This window comes from Dunckerocampus dactyliophorus, chromosome 14, assembly GCF_027744805.1.
Source record: "Dunckerocampus dactyliophorus isolate RoL2022-P2 chromosome 14, RoL_Ddac_1.1, whole genome shotgun sequence".
Taxonomy (NCBI): domain Eukaryota; kingdom Metazoa; phylum Chordata; class Actinopteri; order Syngnathiformes; family Syngnathidae; genus Dunckerocampus; species Dunckerocampus dactyliophorus.
In genome coordinates this window covers 28,488,594-28,508,030 of record NC_072832.1, presented here as the reverse complement: position 1 = coordinate 28,508,030, position 19,437 = coordinate 28,488,594, and the positions used below count along the sequence as shown (strand labels likewise).

General features: G+C 44.4%; 1 protein-coding gene across 3 annotated transcripts in view; it reads left to right on the top strand.

Annotated features, from left to right (window-relative positions):
* Positions 1 to 19,437, top strand: part of LOC129193660 (phosphatidylcholine:ceramide cholinephosphotransferase 1-like) — a 65,273-nt gene that overhangs the window by 12,824 nt on the left and 33,012 nt on the right. The window contains exon 1 of one of the 3 annotated variants that reach the window (XM_054798093.1): positions 1,410 to 1,542. The exons of 1 other annotated variant lie outside the window; for it this stretch is intronic. The gene's annotated coding sequence lies outside the window, so the exon portion shown is untranslated. Of the gene's footprint in view, positions 1 to 1,409; positions 1,543 to 2,333; positions 2,565 to 19,437 lie in introns of those variants that run through there. One more of the 3 variants, XM_054798092.1, reaches the window with a different exon arrangement.

Here is a 19,437-nt window from a genome sequence, read left to right as displayed (position 1 = left end):
CCAACCAATTTTCAAAAGACAACCCCTTCAGCAGTGGCCATTTTAGACGATTCCAAGGCACACAGATATTGTGTGCTATGGCTATATAAACACGGAACCTACCAAAAGAAAGATTAGACCCACGTCTTTCTACCCTTTTGCATTCTTTAGTAATCAGCAGTAGAACATACTGTAGCTCCCAACAAGAAAAGGGAGAAAACCCGCTTTTTGTGAGAAAATACATTTCAAGCGTAACTTTCACTTTGACACAAATGTCTTGTTTTTGTAACAGCTCAAATATGTAAACAACTACACCAACATAAACAACACAAAAAGGGGTTGTTTGACATCCATCCATCTACTTTCTATGCTGCTTATCCTCATTCGGCTCACAGGGATATGCTGGAGCCTATCCCAGCTGGCTTTGGCCGAGAGGCGGGGTACACCCTGGACTGGTGGCCAGTCAATCGCAGGGCACATTGTTTGACATCCAAATAACAATTTATATACAAATATAACACCATGAACTATTTACAATTTGCACGTTGGGAGCTAAACTATGTGTGTGCACGCGTGTGTGTGCGTTAAAAGTTTCCTACAATGCATAACCTTCTGCATGCTACACTCCTCCACGCTCTTCCACTTCCTCCTTGCTGTGGAATCTGTTAACACATGCAAATGAGAAATGTCGAGCTCTTATCAAATGCACTTCTACAGGCAGTTATACCATGCAATGAAATTCTTATTCTGTTCATTCTCCCAAGAAAAGAAAGAAAACACAAGAAAGAATAAGAACATAAGAAACATAAATACCAATAAATTAAGCAACAACAACAGAAGAGACATTAATACAAATAAATAAAGTGCTATGAGTGTGTGCGTGCGTTGCGTGCGGCCTGTGTGTATTTGACGTTGTGGCCGTCTTTATGGCTTAAAACTGCTTTAAACCTGACATCTGTTAGTGTTCAGTTGTGTCATCACCTCTTTTTGCCTCTCACGCAAAAAACGTAAAAGACTATAAATACATCTTTGGTACTGAAGGAGTTAATATTAAATGCTACTTTGTGGGAATGGACTTATGAGACCAACGAATTAATTCTTGCAGATGATCAATTTATTAATATTGAATCCTACTTTGCAGAAATCAAACCAATGATACATATAGCTAGATAGAGCAGTGGTTTCAAAGCTGCAATGTTCTTGTTGACAGTGATGAAGTCTGATACTTGTGTTACTAGTGACACCTAGTGGCCGGTGTAGATTACAGTTCATCAACCTCTTTTAATCCCTTAAACCAGTGGTCCCCCGCGGCCGGGCCGTGCGTCATTTGGTACCGGGCCGCACAGAAAGAAAACATAATTTCCATTATTTCATTTTTTTTATGTTTTATTTTGAAAAGTGGCCGGATTCTCTGTGTTACATCTGTGTCACTTGATGCATGTCCATTGTGGGTGTGCTAACTTGATCTCATGCCGCACAGATAGACTACTACTCTATTTTTACCATTTTTCTTTCACCTCATATGTGGTGTCAAATGCTGATACTATGTGGGAATGCATGAAGGTAAGTTTGATGACTTATTGAGTGCTAATGTGCACATTTGTCTCAAGTTAATTCATGCTAGCACACATTCTTTTACTACACACGTCAAACAGCCATGTCATCATCTCTCTGGGAAACCTTGGCTGGAACTTGAACTGGTGGATGGTGGGTCAGCATTCATTTTGTGCTTTTAATTTGATGTTATTCATGTCTTAGTTTTACACAATACATCATAAATAAGACAAATTACATCGCTATAATGTGCGGAATATTGTTGAATTGGGCATCATCGATTTTATTATTGGAGAATTATCATTTTATTTCCTTGGCATGGACATGACGTACCATTAAACTGCACACTCTGGAGTGGCCTTTTATTGTGGCCAACCAGAGCAATAATCACACTGTCAGTGTATATCATCATCAAGACACCTGTGAGGTGGACGAATTATGAATTGTGAGTGCTCACTAACATAGATTTGGATAGATTTGTGAGTAATGGAAAAGAAAAAGTTTTAGATCTTTGAGTTCAGCTCACGAAAAATGGGAGCAAAAACAAAAGTGCTGTGCTGATATTTTTGTTGAGTGTCTATTTATTTCGCAAAATCTTTTCTATAGCCAAGTGGAACGTTTGCTCCACTTTTTGGCCAATAGATGGCTGCAAAGAAGGCTAGAATTCTCTGCACTGGTGCTGCATTCACTTACATCTCAAGCAATACGATATTTGGAAACTGGTGTTCTAATGCCTGTGTGGCGCTGTCATGATGTCATCAACAACAAACAGTATGACATACAATGCAGGGTTTTGCGCTTTTTGATTAAACATGAACGGAATTTGAATGCGTAGAAAACCCCAAATATTGTAGTTGTCGCACTCGGTTTTGAGAGTGGAGACATTTTGTTTGAGCGCGTGAAGGCGCCAAGCGTGACTACACTGAAGGTGTGCTTGTTGTTAAGTGCTTCCCCCAGAGTAAAGCGGACGGACTTGTGGGCACGTTGCAATCAGTGTTGCAAGAGGACTGCTTCAACAGCCGTACGGCAAGGTAACGGCATTAACCTCACATGTACAATACCGCAAAAAACCCTAAAAATCCGAAATGGTTTTACCCGCGTGAGACCGATCTCTGTCCACCGAATGTTAACTGTTATCCAGCACAAACTAGTTGCTCTAAGTGCTTCCCGACTCACCCGCTTTGACGACATTTTGACAACGCCGATTTAAAGCGAGCGGCGTGTTAGTCCGTTATGTTGTTTAACCGGAGCAAAAATGTCGCCGGTTAGTGTTTAGACTGGGGCTAACGACATTTGCCAACGGAATCTGGTGTTTACGGCTAGCTTGTTTTTTGTGTGTGCGTGCTAACCAGCCAGCTAGCAAAAATAGCCATGACGCCTGCTTTTGCTTATCTATTTTAGGTTATAAGCTCTTAATCTCTCATCGTCCCGGGTGAGCATTGGTCTCCGTGCAGGATGTGTGTGTTTAGCATGTTTTAAACGTATGATAGCTGTGCCCGCTAATGTTGTCAGTGAATGTAAATGTTTACAGTAACACCGCTTTGTTTTCATCTATGGATCCTAAGTACTGTAGTTACTGTCTCCTTGTTTTGCACTGGACAACAGGGCGGACCCCAGCTAGCGTTTACCCTCCTATTGAGTTGAATCCTTGTTATTTGTGTGTGTCTGTTGCATTGGCCGACAAAGTAACTGGCATTCTTCTTCTGTGTGCACGGCGAGTGCTGGTTTTTGTGCAACAGGGAAGTGAGAACGCAACATTTTGTCCCTCAACAGTGCCTGCAGTTAAGTGTTACATCGGGTGCACAAAAGTGGAGTCAAAGGCGTTTATTGTTGCTGAGGGCATTCACTGCCAAAGCAAAGAATATTTGACTGTCCTCAAGCTGGGAAGACACTGTTTTCTTCCCCTCCTCTTCCTCCAGTGGAAACAATGACTTTTCTGTCAGGGTGTCTGTGATTCAGCAGTGGGAAAACATGAACGTTAATAACTGCCACCACTGGCGTCCGTAGCACCCTCTGGCATGGCAGAATATTCCACGTAGACACTCACTGCCAATAAGAAAGAAAAACAGTCTTGAACCTACCAAGCTAACTTGACTTATGTTTTAAGGACACGTGGATTGCGCTTTAGGTCCTTCATGAACGCCACAAATTAAGCTCCAGAAAATTCATTTATTGGGCATGGGCGTCCCTCAGCTAGTTTATGTTATCTGATGGCGGGGAGGTGCAGAAGCTTGAGTAAAAGAAAGAAAAGCATTTGTTTCAAACTTGCCAAGTGAATGTGGGTTATGTTTAAAGGCAAAATGAACGGATTAGTAGTTCCTGTAATTAAGAGCGAGTAACAGGAAATGCCACAATATACAGTAAGCTCCAGGAAATCAGTTTTTTGGGGCGGAAGGTAGTAGCCCAGCTGTTTTTTTGAGGGTAGGGCGGTGCCCCACCTGTTTTGTGTTGTCTGAGGGTCAGGAGGCGCAGCAGCTTGAGAAAAATAGAGAAAAACATCTTTTTCAAACATGTGATGGGCGTAACTTTAGTTATGTTTTGATGAATTCATTTGTAGTTCCTACGATGAGAGAATAACAGGAAATGACACAAAATAAGCTCCAAAAAAATCATTTTTTTGGGGGAATAGGGGAGCCCCGACTGTATTATGTTCACAGAGAGAAGGCTCAATGTGCCACACTTGTAAACCCCTGGACTACGGGATACTGGCAATGAATGCACTAATGAACCAATCATTAGTGACAAGGGATGATTTAGTTGTGAGTCCCTCGTTTATAGCAGCTAATTGGGTCCAGACCCGACTCTGATTAATGAATTTCCGCAATATAGGATTCAATTTTAATACATTGTTATTAGAGCCCTGCAGGCATGAAATAACACCCCTATAGTCACCTTTACGATCCTATTATTCAATGTTTACAGCGCACTGCAATTCTTGCTCTCTTAACTCTTTAAAAAAATGTAGCACTTCCACATGGAATGGGAGGAGAAATCCCATGGCTGACATCATGACTTCATGCAGTGTTAAAGGAAAAGTGCACTTTTTTGGAATGTTGTCCATCATCCACAATCCTTAAGTGAGACATGAACACACATCTTTCTCTTTTCTATGCCTTCTAAAGATATAAAAATGGGTCAAAACAGGCGAGTAATGAATGCAGGTAATGGGACACACCTATTCCGCCTATGAAAACACCTCCAAAAAGCTCCAACAATGTTTAGTGGTTTTCTATCCATGCTAACAACTACATTCATGATAACATGTCACACTTGCATTTTTGGGAACTGATATGATTTCACATAGCAACATAAAAAGGAACGCTACACCCAGCGTCAAAAACAAAAACACAGCAGTATCCACTATGTAGCTTTACCCTTCGGTCATCACCTGAGGCCTTGTGAGCGCGTTGTGGCGCACTGCGCGTGAGTGTGTGTGGTGAAGCTAGTCACTAGCCGGTGTCAGTACACCAGTATTGTAGTTCTTGGGTGTAACAATGCTAATAACAATGTGATTAACATGCAGGTCAGGGTATATGGAAATGGAGCCTTGTTGGTGCTTTTTGGAGGTTTTTTCAGAAGGCTTTATTGACGGAATAGGTGTGTCCCATTAAGTGCATTCTTAGCTGCCTCTTTGTCTGTTTTTATATCTTTAGAACGCACTGAAAAGAGAAAGATGTGTGTTTCTGTCTCACATAAGGATTGTGGATGATGGGCACAATTAAAAAAAAAAAAGTGCACTTTTCCTTTTAAGGTCATGTCATGTAAGCTAATGTGACCACAATATAACATATTACTTGTATTTCCATATGTGTATAATAGACCATAATTTATTCATTCATTCATTTCTGTAAAACCGTGACATAGCGAGGGAGCGATAATTGAACCACGATATTGTGAGGGACGCCTGCCTGAATAGCTAAAAAGTCCGTTACTCTTAGTTTGTTTTTTGTCAATTTGAATAGGTGGCAAGCCCTTCTAGTATTTTTCTTTCTTGGTTGGTGGCCAACGGTCAAACCAGTGAATATTGAGTATTGAGAGTGAATATTTCAATGATGTGCCCGAGAGCAGTGCTTCTCAAATGGGGAGGTGAGAGAGGGAGAGGGAGAAGTTTCAAGATTAGTGCAGACCTGCCAACATGTATGAATTAGAGTTTGACCCATGAACACGCTTGTATGCTTCACTGCTCTCCATTCTGTTGCAGTTCGCTGCTTTCAGATTCAATATCAGTGTGTACAGTACACATGCATACATACATAAATAAATAGATAGGTAGATATTGTCAGTTACTCAATAGTATTTCAAATCAGGGGGTGGAAAAATTTTGTGTCCGCTAGGGGGGCATGAGAGCCACTGGTCTAGAGCCCGTTGATTAGCACCAGACGTGAGAACTCAGTTGTTTGCTCCACTTCTGATGGAAAAAGTTGCATGTTTCATAACGTTATAAATGAGAAGAAATTCCTTGGTGTTGGGCAACGACACCCCCTCTGACAGATTCCCAGCTTTTGTTGCTTCGCCACACATCTTAAAATAAATGTCTTTTTCAGTCAGGTCCAGAAGTGGGAGCTGTTGTAAGCTGGATCATTTAGTGTGATGCTGAGTAGCTGTTGGACTGACTTCCTCCTTGTGCTGCTGGTTATTGTTTAAACCCCCATGGTCATGTTCTTGTGCAAATGCTGTTAAGGAATAGCATGTCTTTTTTTTTTTTTAAAGTAGAGTAGTGCTTTGGCCCGGAATACCTCTTGGAAACCCCCCATGTTTAAACATTCCAGTCATCTCTACTCCCGCATATCGAAAGCAAACAAGCACAACTCCACTTCCTGGATAGCTTTTTGGGCAAGCACTCTACGTATTATTGAATTACACTTCCACCTTAGTTTTCCCGCATCAGATACAAAACAGAAAGTGGCTTTCATCTTTATTTGGCCATACTTAGAAGTTTTACTCCCACTCTCATCATGTCCCAGTTTGCTCTGGCCTACTGCTGCATTCTAGGCTAGTACCAGCGGCTGATAGAAATACTGGAGGTACTGCTCTGGGCTAGTACCAGCGGCTGATAGAAATACTGGAGGTACTGCTCTGGGCTAGTACCAGCGGCTGATAGAAATACTGGAGGTACTGCTCTGGGCTAGTACCAGCGGCTGATAGAAATACTGGAGGTACTGCTCTGGGCTAGTACCAGCGACTGATAGAAATACTGGAGGTACTGCTCTGGGCTAGTACCAGCGGCTGATAGAAATACTGGAGGTACTGCTCTGGACTAGTACCAGCGGCTGATAGAAATACTGGGGATACTGCTAGGCTGGTACCAGCGGCGGATAGAAATACTGGGAATACTGCTAGGCTAGTCCCTCGACTGATAGAGATACTGGAGGTACTGCTCTAGGCTAGTACCAGCGGCTGATAGAAATACCGGAGGTACTGCTATATATAGATATCTATATCTATAGAGTATCTATATACTGTATATCTCTCTCTCTCTCTCTCTCTCTCTCTCTCTCTCTCTCTCTCTCTCTCTCTCTCTCTCTCTATATATATATATATATATATATATATATATATATATATATATACACACACACAGTCAAACTTGTCTATGACGGCCACTCGAGGGAGGCTGCAAAAGTGGCCGCTATAGACAGGTGGCCTCTATAAACAGGTTGAATGTTGACCAGTAGAGGAAAAAAAGAAAAAAAAGGGGGAAAAAACATGAATAATAATGTTGACCAGTAGAGGGCACTGCGACCGCGGATAAAAGTTGTACAGCACTACTAGGCTTGTTATTATCATGGTTCATGGTTTTAATTGATCCTGAACATGCATATGAGTCAAACAGTAGCACATCACACAGTACAATTCACAATTTTGCATGTCCAAAAAGGAGTAGGAAGAAGCAAAGCTTATTTAATCCTACTCCTCATCAGTTTCACATCAGTTGCAATACAATTATTCACCTCTTGTTCTTCCAAGTGTACTTTGTAGGTCTACATGACAATGTAGTGCAATCATAGCCAAGGTTTTTACTTACTAAAAGGAAGCTAGAGGCTTAATAATAACTGATAGAATATATCCACGACCCACAGAACAAAGCTGTGCTAGTAATGTCTTACGCTTGTTTTTAATATTTAATATTCGATCACAACCCGCAGCAGACTCCGTCTAGGTGTTTTCGCTCTCCCCTCTTTATGCCAGTCTGTTCGTGCGAGCGTGAGAACGGGGTGGCCAGCCCCGAAACTCAGGCATTCGCACACAGAGTTACTGTTTTTAACAAAACAGGCGCCAGGCAACCTAGTTTGGTTATATGAGTGTCCTGTCTTCCTCAGTACATAACAAGCACCTGGTCGGCAAGGTCAGCAGATAACAATAACAAGATACAGTGGGAAGTGAATATTCAGAACAACACAAACCCTTTCTCACATTCGTATCCTGGGAAATGAATGTTCAGAACAACACAAACCCATCACCCTTTCACATTCCACTCTTGATGTTCTGAACATCATTTTCCTCAATTCATAAAATCTTCCACCGTCCATAACATAGCATTATTCATCATGTTCCCCTCCCAATTATTCCAATTAACCAGATCGTGTTGCACCCTCTCAAGTAAATCTGCCCGTGTGTCACAGACAAATTCACCCCACATCATATTCCCCGCAACATGAAAATTCCAAACATACTGTAAATATCCGGTCCCCCGCTTTCCACAATTACCTCAATTTTGGTAAGCTCAAAAGGGGCATCGCTTTCACACACAGCAATTCGCATAATACTACCACTGATTAAAAATTATTCTCTCAAGCTGTCTTTTAGCTCGTCTAACATACAAGCAAGTGAATACGTTACATAAGGTTAATATAATTAAGCATCCTGCCAAAATAAACAAGGGTGGCAGTATGGTTTTCCTGGCAGTTACAGACATTCCAGATAAAATATCCCACCAATGATGGGCGGAACTCTGCTGCACTAGCCTCGCTACATGTTTCACTTCATCCCCGGCTATTAATGTGGACACCCACAACCGCGTGACATTGTACCTATGTCTTTGTATCAGATCCTTCAATTCTGTGGACCGGTCCAATGCGCATTTGAACCGGTCCAGAGACACAGTCCAGGGGTGGCGCAAAACCTCCCACTGCACCGCTGACAATCTGGACTCCTGGGAGTAATTGGTGAGATAATACGTTTGATTATTCCAATGCCACAGGTGTACATCATTAAGACAGCCAACGAATGGAGCTGAAGGTAACTGTGGGTGTTGTCTCATGGTAGCTACGCATAGGCAATGTGGCCCTACCTGCCATAGCATGTCTCGTGGTGTCTCAACACTCCAATCACATAATGTTACCTGACTATCACTCAAACATGGATTAGCGTGACCCATCTGTAAAGTACATACCATCCCTTGATCAGTTTTATCACATAAATCAGTGTCATAAGTCGTATTTGTTGCGGCTTCAAACCACTCTCCACTCACATGCAGATAATGATATCCATGTATTGATATTACCGGAAGTACTTCATATCGGCATACAGTTTTCACTTGAGTTACATTGTATTGATACCAATAACCTTTGCATTGGGTGCTATTGCAAACAGTTTGTTCCGGAAATAGTTGGAGCCATAGTTTTTGACTAATATTCTAAGTATTTCTCCACTGATGATAATTCCCTGTATAAACTCCAGTTATAAACCTTTCCTTCTGAATGCGTGCATGTAACATTTGCATATTACAAGCAGTCCAATTGGCAATTTGGGTCAGATTCATTAAGGAGCGATAAGTTTCGTTAAACATAGTAAATTGCCAATTGTACTGATGCGTCCATAAATTGACATTACTCAATTGTGTACCTATCCCATTAGGTAACCACTCCCCAACTTGGTGTAACGCCCGTGATGTATACTGTCCAGTGGTCGACAGCAATGTACGCGTGACCTCCCCGTCGATGGTGTTGGACACCCCCAACACCGTTCCAGTCCCTCCAAGCAGCGTGTCATACCACTCTCGACGTCGTCGATGACATGTTGGGAGATTTGGAAACTTGATTGTCCATGACACCACAGTCCTCTGAGTAGCTTGGGCCATTCGGACGTGAAGAGTTTGTGCCAGGCATGTGTAACAGACGTAGATGTTACAGTCACTGGTGATGTTGGCCATCAGACATGCTTGACCTGCCGGACAGCTCACGTGGTCCTGCACTCGTTCCGGGTCGTTTCTTGGGTTGTTCCCCAAGAGTGGGCCACCATGACACCAAGAGCAAGGAGGCGCGTGACCAAAGAGCCGGCACCACCAGGTCCGCGGTCCCCAGCCATCTTGTCGATGTCGAGCCCTCCTTGGCACTCCAGTAAAGCGTTTCCAGTTGATCATTTACCTGCACAAAGAAGCACAGTTGGACATAGCATCCTACACTTTCTAATCTTCCCTTAAGTAACATTTTGACACAGGTACATTGACCCATTTCTCCTGTCCTGAATACATGACACTCACGGTAGCATTATTTCCCTGTGCTATAATTTCAGCGGGTTGTGGAGGACCATCCCGCTGCTTCACCCACACTTTAGCTCTCACCTTATCTGTTGAACCAAAACCTTTAGTACTTCTAAAAGTAACAACCTCAGGTGGAGTAATCTCCTGTACTGCGGTCATATTGCATGGTTTAATTATTAACTGTGCAATTTTGTCATCCTTTTGTACAACCACGGGTTGTTCCCCCCATAATCTACAAATTACCCCAATTTCTCCTTATCTTTTATTGTTTTAGTAATCTCCTCCTGACCCCCACGGATTCTATATTGTTTCATGGAGATTAACGTCGTCGCTTCAGGTTTGGGGAATGGTGCCATGTGCACTTTTCCCACCAAAACAGACTTTATTTTCCTAAGATCTCCAAACATAAACTTCCCGTGTCTTAAATGCAAAGTCATTCCTGTCAAAATGTCCATTCCCACTATCCGCTCCTTTATGGGAGTGACTACAATGGTATACTTTTTAATGGGCGTTTGTCCGATTTTTGGTGGTAGTGTTATACTTTTACACTACTTGTCCCCCAATTCCCGTTAGGGGCACGATTTTTCCTTTAATTTTGTCCGGATTTCCACTAATCAACGAGGCCTCAGCCCCTGTGTCCACCAACGCTGTTACAGTTTGCACAGACTTGTCCCAATATATCTGCACTTGCACATGAGGCCTAATATCACTGGTAGACCAGTTCACCGCATTTTGGACTACCAGGGCTTGACCATCCCCCTATTCTTCATCCCTGTCACGCCTTCGCCTATCTCTTTTCTCCTTCTTCCTCTGCTTCTTGGTCTGCTTTCTGCTCACGGCAGCAACATACCTTTCTTCCTCTCCCGAATCTGAGGAATCATCATCAGACTGATCCTCCACTCTTGAACGGGGTGGCGCCGTAGGAGGTGGCCTGACCACTTCCTTCAGCATAGCGACCAAGTCTGCCACACCCAGAGCCACCCTAGGAGCCATATTACACCTCACTTGTATGCCCTTCTGCCTACACTTCTCCATTAACGCATTCGTTGGGATGCCATCTATTTCCTCTGCTGGTACTCCCGCTTTAATCAAAGCCTTCCACATCTCAGTCCTGGTAGCTCCGCTACCACTCTTCTTCACGAAAGGCTTACGCTCTTCTCGGGTTTGGGGGAGCTTACTTGGCTCAGAAGCCGTCATACCCCAATCCCCAAGTCCTGCTAACTCCATCAACCTCATTCGCACAGCAGCACACGTCAAGTCTTGTGCTCCTAGCAACACTGTTAACACCGCGGATCTATATTGCGGTGGCGGATCACGTATGATAGCGTCCCGAACCCGCTTAGACACTTCCTTGTCATTAATAAAAGGGTCTGAATCCCGCGACACTGACTCCCTCAAACATAGCCGCGCCATCCGCTGCGCTGCATCCCGCAAGGTATGCCAGGTACCAGTCAACAGCGGCCAGTCCCCAGGCGTGGGGTACACTTCATGGGCGGCCATAGCATACAATAAACACAGTGGTAAACTTTCTCCATCCCCTATCAGCCGTCCCACTATCCTGTATTCTGTATTGACCGACGGGTCAGACGACATTCCAGAAAACCTGACACAATCTCCCGAATCCACAGCTATAGCATCGGCCCCATCGTCAGCCAGACGCAGCAGCCACGTGTCCAACGCCTCTCCTGGTCTTTGTTTATATCTCGACAAAATCAGAGTCACCTCATCTTGTGTAAAGTCCTCCTTAATCAACCATTGTTCCTGCATCTCAAGCACAGGCTCCATCACAGGCCGCCCGTTTGCTCCTATCACAGGCTGCCCCTGTGCGTCCACCATCTGCCTCATATCTGCTATGCCTTGCACCTGATGTCGTCGTGTAACAGGTTGCATTTTCTTAAATTGCTTTAATGATGGATAAATACTTCGAACCGGGGGCGGATCGGGGAGAGGTCCCAGCCTCTCGTCTGGGTCATCTCCCCATATGTCTCCATCCCACCCCTCGGGATCCCAATCTTCACTCATCCCGGCCACAAAGGAGCGAACTTGCTTCGCATCAGCTTTACGGGATGAACGATTTCGGGCGGCACGAATCAATTGCGACAGGCACATAACGGTCTTATCCATTATGCACTGCATTCGCCTTAACTCTTTTTCCTTATCCTGTAGCTGCTTGGTCTGTTGCGCCGTCTGAGCGTTGGCCTTCGCCACCGCTAGATTACGCTCCTTCCATGCCTCTGCACAGATCCACAAACTCTCCTGTGTTCCCCTCAAGGGTGCCTCCTCGTTATATTCAACCTTGTTCAACATTCGTAACAGCACCTCCGCGCTTGCTACAGGGATATCGCCAGCCCACGGCCCAGGGCGTCCCCCACGTTGTCGTAAGATGGCGCCTATCCCTTTCACCTCGTCAGGGGCTACCCACCCTGACAACACTTCCTCCATGGTGAGGACATCTGTATTTTTCACTTTTCTTATACAGCACAAAGCCATTCTGCATGCAGCTGAACGTGATCCTGCCGACAACGCCAAAAATATTTTAGAATATTTTTAGAGGATCGTGTTCAGTCGGCACACAGAATGACACAGACACATCAAGGTATTTTAGCCTAAACAAGGGCGTATTTATTTAAGCATCAACACACAAGATATATGATTGCAGCGAAAAAAGCCTCTTACCTACGCCAACAGGGTGGAGAGCCAACACCCGTGGAAGAGTTCGCATCAATCGGCTGGGCGTTCGATCACAACCCGCAGCAGACTCCGTCTAGGTGTTTTTGCTCTCCCCTCTTTATGCCAGTCTGTTCGTGCGAGCGTGAGAACGGGGTGGCCGGCCCCGAAACTCAGGCATTCGCACACAGAGTTACTGTTTTTAACAAAACAGGCGCCAGGCAACCTAGTTTGGTTATATGAGTGTCCTGTCTTCCTCAGTACATAACAAGCACCTGGTAGGCAAGGTCAGCAGATAACAATAACAAGATACAGTGGGAAGTGAATATTCAGAACAACACAAACCCTTTCTCACATTCGTATCCTGGGAAATGAATGTTCAGAACAACACAAACCCATCACCCTTTCACAGAAGTGACGGTGGGCGTCCCGAGCAGGAGAGCTAGGCTCAGTGCTAGCTGTGAGTTTGGAGAGAGTTGGGAAGTATGTTTATGTTGGCGTGGATGTAAAGTCCTGCCGTGTTCTCCGCTGTTAATAAAGCCATCAAAGTGCATCGGCGACGTGAGTCTCTCCTTCCCCACAACAAGCGGCATTACAGTATTGACCAGTGCACACCAGGAAATAAACGGTGTCATTTCTTACAGGCATTGCCTGGACAGCTATGTAGTGGGGCTTGTTTAACCTTTGCCTTGTGGGCAAGCAGGAAGGAGAGACGATGCTGAGAGATGTGTGTGTGTTCTGAGCTGCTGTCTGGTGGCCGCGTTCAATAAATAAAGTTGGCAGAAGCAACAGGAGAAGTTTCCTTCTTTGCTTCGGAGCTGAATAACACTGACAAGTTAACAGACGAGGAGCGAACGGAAAAGAAGATGGCTTTGTTTGTGTTGAATACAGAAAATGAGGACTTTGATGGATTTGTGGATGAGGATTGATGAAACATAACGTGAGTACATTCTGAGTACAACCCAACTCAGTTTTGCTCCCGCTGCCGCATGCATGCTAGCGTATGTTTTTTTTTATTGTAGCGTCGCTGGGAGCACGTCCTGTTCCCAGCCTACTTTGCGGTAATGTTTTGGTGCAAATGCTCTTAAAGTTAAATGTTTGACCAGGAAATAGCAAGCTCAAAAGAAGACGGCTTTTTTATGTGGAACAACTGACAGTTTGTGTGGATCTTGTGAATGATTGTGACTGTCACACGACACACTACACAAGAGGGCTTCATTGATTGAAAAGCGGAACTTTTTCGTGCATGAAGCTTCGACTTGAGTTGGTAATTTGGCTGCTATATGCGGTCAGATATTGACCAAGAGAGACAAAATGGGTGGCCGCTGGCCGCGTTGGACAGGTAACTGCTATACACAGGGTCTATAACATGTAAATTAGCTGCGGGGGAATTTTTCAGTGGCTGCTATAGGCAGGTGGCCGTTCTATGAAGGTGGCCGCTAAGACAGGTTTGACAGGATATATATATATATATATATATATATATATATGTATATATATATATATATATATATATATACACAGACCCTTTCCAAAAAATTAGAATGTCATGGAAAAGTTGTTTAATTTCCATAATTCCATTCAAAAAGTTAAACTTTCATAGATTATAGATTCAGGGCCCACAATTTAAACGATTTCAAGTGTTAATTTGTTTATTTTTACATAATTTGGGCTTCCAGCTCATCAAACCCACGAAAACAGGAATTCAAAAAATTAGAATACTGTGAAGAAATCACTATTTACTTCTCAGTTTTTACAGGAAAAAAAGAAAGAAATTAGGATCACATCAAATCAAATCAATCAAAATATGGTACTTTCAAAACGATATGTCAATCTTCAATACTTGGTTGGGAATCCCTTTGCCTTAATCACTGCCTCGATGCGACGTGGCATTAAAGCAATCAGCCTGTGGCATTGCCTGGGAGTTATGGAAGCCCAGATTTCCTTGATGCTTGCTGTCAGCTCTTCTTTGTTGTTGGGTCTGGTGCCCCTCATTTTCCTCTTGAGAATACCCCATAGATTCTCAATGGGGTTTAGGTCCGGTGAGTTGGCTGGCCAGTCAAGCACTGTGATGGCATGGGCATCAAACCAGGTTTTGGTGCTTCTGGCGGTATGGTCAGGGGCCAGGTCCTGCTGGAAGATGAAATCTGCATCTCCATACAGATCCTCAGCAGAAGGAAACATGAAGTCCTCTAAAACATTCTGGTAGACTGTTGCGGTGACCTTGGATTTAAGAAAGCAGAGTTTACCAACACCTGCACCGGACATTGCACCCCAAATCATGACGGACTGTGGATATTTCACACTGGACCTCAGGCAGCTTGGGTTCTGTTCCTCATCCGTCTTCCTCCAAACCCTTGGACCTTGATTCCCAAATGAAAGGCACACTTTACTTTCATGGGAAAAGAGGACCTTGGACCACTGGCCAACAGTCCAGTCCTTCTTCTCCTTGACCCAGTGGAGACGCTTCCTACGTTGGCTCAGCTTCAGAAGTGGCTTGACCCGAGGAACCCGACGGTTGTAGCCCGTCTCCCGGATGCGTCTGAATGTGGTGGTTTTTGAAGCTGTGACTCCCGCCTCATTCCACGCTTTCTGGATCTCTGCCAGATTCTGGAATCTTCCCTGTTTGATAATCCGCTGAAGCCCACGGTCATCTCTTTTGCTGGTGCATCTTCTCCTGCCACATTTTGCCCTTCCTCTAGACTTTCCATTGATATGCTTGGACACAGCACTCTGTGAACAACCAGCCTCCTTAGCTACAGTATGAACTCAGTTTAAAACATTCATGCCCTGCAAAATTTGGGCTGATTTCTTCACAGTATGCTAATTTTTTGAATTCCTGTTTTCGTGGGTTTAATGAGCTGGAAGCCCAAATTATGTAAAAATAAACAAATAAATACTTGAAATCATTTAAACTGTGGGCCCTGAATCTATAATCTATGAAAGTTTAACTTTTTGAATGGAATTATGGAAATTAAACAACTTTTCCATGACATGACATTCTAATTTTTTGGAAAGGGTCTGTGTATATATACATACATATACATATATATATATATATATATATATATATATATATATATATATATATATATATATATATCCATCTATCCATCCATTTTCTAAACCGCTTCATCCTCATTAGGGTCACGGGGGCATGCTGGAGCCTATCCCAGCTGACTTTGGGCGACAGGTGGGGTACACCTATCTATATATATATACATATAGTCAAAATGCTCCCCAGTGGCAAAGCTCCGGGGGTGGACGAGTTTCGCCCTGAATTCCTCAAGGCTTTGGATGTTGCGGGACTGTCTTGGCTGACACGTCTCTTCAACATTGCGTGGAAGTCGGGAACAGTACCTCTGGATTGGCAGACTGGGGTGGTGGTCCCCCTTTTCAAGAAGGGTGACCGGAGGGTGTGTTCCAACTATAGGGGGATCACACTCCTCAGCCTCCCTGGGAAAGTCTATTCCAGGATGCTGGAGAGAAGGGTACGACCGTTAATCGAACCTCGGCTACAGGAGGTGCAATGTGGTTTTCGTCCTGGTCGCGGAACACTGGACCAGCTCTACACCCTTGCAAGGGTCCTGGAGGGTACTTGGGAGTTTGCCCAACCGGTCTACATGTGCTTTGTGGACCTGGAAAAGGCATTCGACCGTGTCCCTCGCGGTGTCCTGTGGGGGGTGCTCCGGGAGTATGGGATTGGTGGCGCGCTACTACGTGCCATTCAGTCCTTGTACAACCGGAGCAGGAGCCTGGTTCGCATTGCCAGTAGTAAGTCAAGCCTGTTTCCGGTGAACGTTGGCCTCCGCCGAGGCTGCCCTTTGTCACCGATTCTGTTTATAATTTTCATGGACAGAATTTCTAGGCGCAGCCAAGGTGTCGAGGGAGTCCAGTTCGGGGGCACTAGGATCTCATCTCTGCTATTTGCAGACGATGTGGTCCTGATGGCCTCATCGGGCTGTGACCTGCAGTGTTTACTGGGACGGTTTGCATCTGAGTGTGAAGCTTCTGGGATGAGACTCAGCACCTCCAAATCCGAGGCCATGGTTCTCAGTCGGAAGAGGGTGGATTGCTCCCTCCGGGTTGGGAATGAGGTCCTGCCCCAGGTGGAGGAGTTCAAGTGTCTCGGGGTCTTGTTCACGAGTGAGGGAAGGTTGGAGCGTGAGGTCGATAGGCGGATCGGCGCAGCGTCTGCAGTAATGCGGTCGCTGTACCGGACCGTCGTGGTGAAGAGAGAGCTGAGCCGGAAGGCAAAGCTCTCAATTTACCGATCGATCTATGTTCCCACCCTCACCTATGGTCATGAGCTTTGGGTCATGACCGAAAGAATGAGATCGCGGATACAAGCGGCTGAAATGAGTTTTCTTCGTAGGGTAGCGGGACTCACCCTAAAAGACAGGGTGAGGAGCTCGGTTATCCGAGAGGAGCTCAGAGTAGAGCCGCTGCTCCTTCTCATCGAGAGGAGCCAGCCGAGGTGGCTCGGGCATCTAGTCCGGATGCCTCCCGGACGCCTCCCTGGTGAGGTGTTTCGGGCATGCCCAGCCGGGAGAAGGCCCCGGGGAAGACCTAGGACACGCTGGAGGGATTATGTCTCACAGCTGGCCTGGGAACGCCTTGGTGTCCTCCCGGTGGAGCTGGAGGAGTTGGTCGGGGACCGGGAAGTCTGGGCTTCCCTACTGAGACTGCTGCCCCTGCGACCCGGACCCGGATAAGCGGAGGAAAATGGAATGGAATGGAATGTGTGTATATATATATATATATATATATATATACACATACATACATACATACATACACAGAATTATTTGGTTTGGATAAATGTCAACGACATATAATATGATGGATAAAAGTAAGTAAAATCCGACTAATAATGATTAATAATTTTGCCCACTTCGTGGGGTTTTTTCGCCGCTTCGTGCACAGGAGACGGACGGCGACCTACGAGAGGTAAAAACAACGGCTGTCAAAGCGAGTTACACTGTAGATAAACACAAAATTTGTAACTCACTCGACCAAAAAAATCATTTCAAAGTGCATAAAGATCTTCTCCAATATATATATATATATATATATATATAAAAATGAAAAAAATCTTACCTTAGACTTGACAATGGTTGTTAAACCGCCGATTGCTCATCAAATTGAATGATGCTGCTTCTCCGAGGTCGTGACTGAACGTACATTACGCTAACACAAAATGGCGGACACGGTGAAACATTCCCCTGCTGAACGCATATAAATAAGATTACTGTAAATGAATAAAACTGAAAAACAAAAACAATCTTCCCGTTCACGAGATGTCTTGGTCAGGAGCGCAAGTGGAGGCAGGAAGGAGGAGGAGGAGGACGAGCCTGAGTCGAAACGCGACTCAAAGGGTCTAAGAGTCAGCTGGTCTCACAGACAAACGCACACGCACTACACGATAATGCTGTGTGCAAAATTTTAATTTGTAACTTAACTTAATTGTTTATAAGTTAGTTTAAGGGCGACTACGAAGAGGAAAGGAAGTTGAAGGGACAATCAGCCAATGAGATGAGAGCGTAGGCGGTGCCCCGATAATCAGCCAATGAGATGAGAGCGGAGGCGGGGCCCCGAAAATTAGCCAATGAGAGCGTAAAGCGTCAGAAGGCGTCACCAAGTGTTAGTCTGAACTTGCACCGACTTAAGGCATTAATAAAGTTGATTGGAAAAAAAAAAACTTGCACCGACTTGACGCTTAATGTTATATGGAATTTCTTCTATAATACGAAGCAAAAACTTTACATAAATTTTTTATGTTCAGTGGAATTTACGTAATAGGAGGTTTGTTATGCGAGGTACTACTTTACCTGAATACTGGACAGGGTAGGTGAAGTTGTAAGGGAATTCAAGATTCATGAGAGTTTTATTGTCATGTGCATAGTAAAACAGCAGTTATACTATGCAATGAAAATCTTATTCTGTTCATTCTCCCAAGAAAAGAAAGAAAACACAAGAAAGAATAAGAACATAAGAAACATAAATACCAATAAATTAAGCAACAACAACAGAAGAGACATTAATACAAATAAATAAAATAAATAAATAAAGTGCTATGAGTGTGTGCGTGTGTTGCGTGCGGCGTGTGTGAGTGCTTCGTTGAGAAGCCTGATGGCCTGTGGGTAAAAGCTGTTTGCCAGCCTTGTGGTCCTGGACTTCAAACTCCTGTAGCGTCTGCCTGACGGTAGGAGTGTGAATAATGAGTGTTGTGGATGTGTGCTGTCCTTGATGAGGTTGTGTGTTCTTCGTAGGACTCTAGTTTTATAAATGTCTTGCAGTGAGGGGAGGGCTGCCCCAACAATGTTCTGTGAGGTCTTTATCACCCGCTGGAGTGCCTTCCTATCACGTGTTGTACAGTTACCGTACCCAACAGTGATGGAGGCGGTAAGGACACTTTCCATAGTGTCTGTAGAAGCAACTCAGGATTGTGGTGGACATGCCAAATTTCCTCAGTCTTCTCAGGAAGTACAGTCTCCTTTGGGACTTCTACATAATTTGTTGGGTGTTGTGAGACCAGGTGAGGTCCTCGCTGATGTGTTTTGCCAAGGAACTTGAAGGTTTTCACCCTCTCCACCTCAGTCTCATCAATAAACAGGGGTCTATGCGGCTCCTTTTCCCTTGTTCTTGGGTCGATGATCATCTCTTTAGTCTTATCTGTATTGAGAAGGAGATTGTTATCACGACACCAAGCTATGAGGTCCGCCACCTCTCTTCTGTATGATGTTTCAACACCA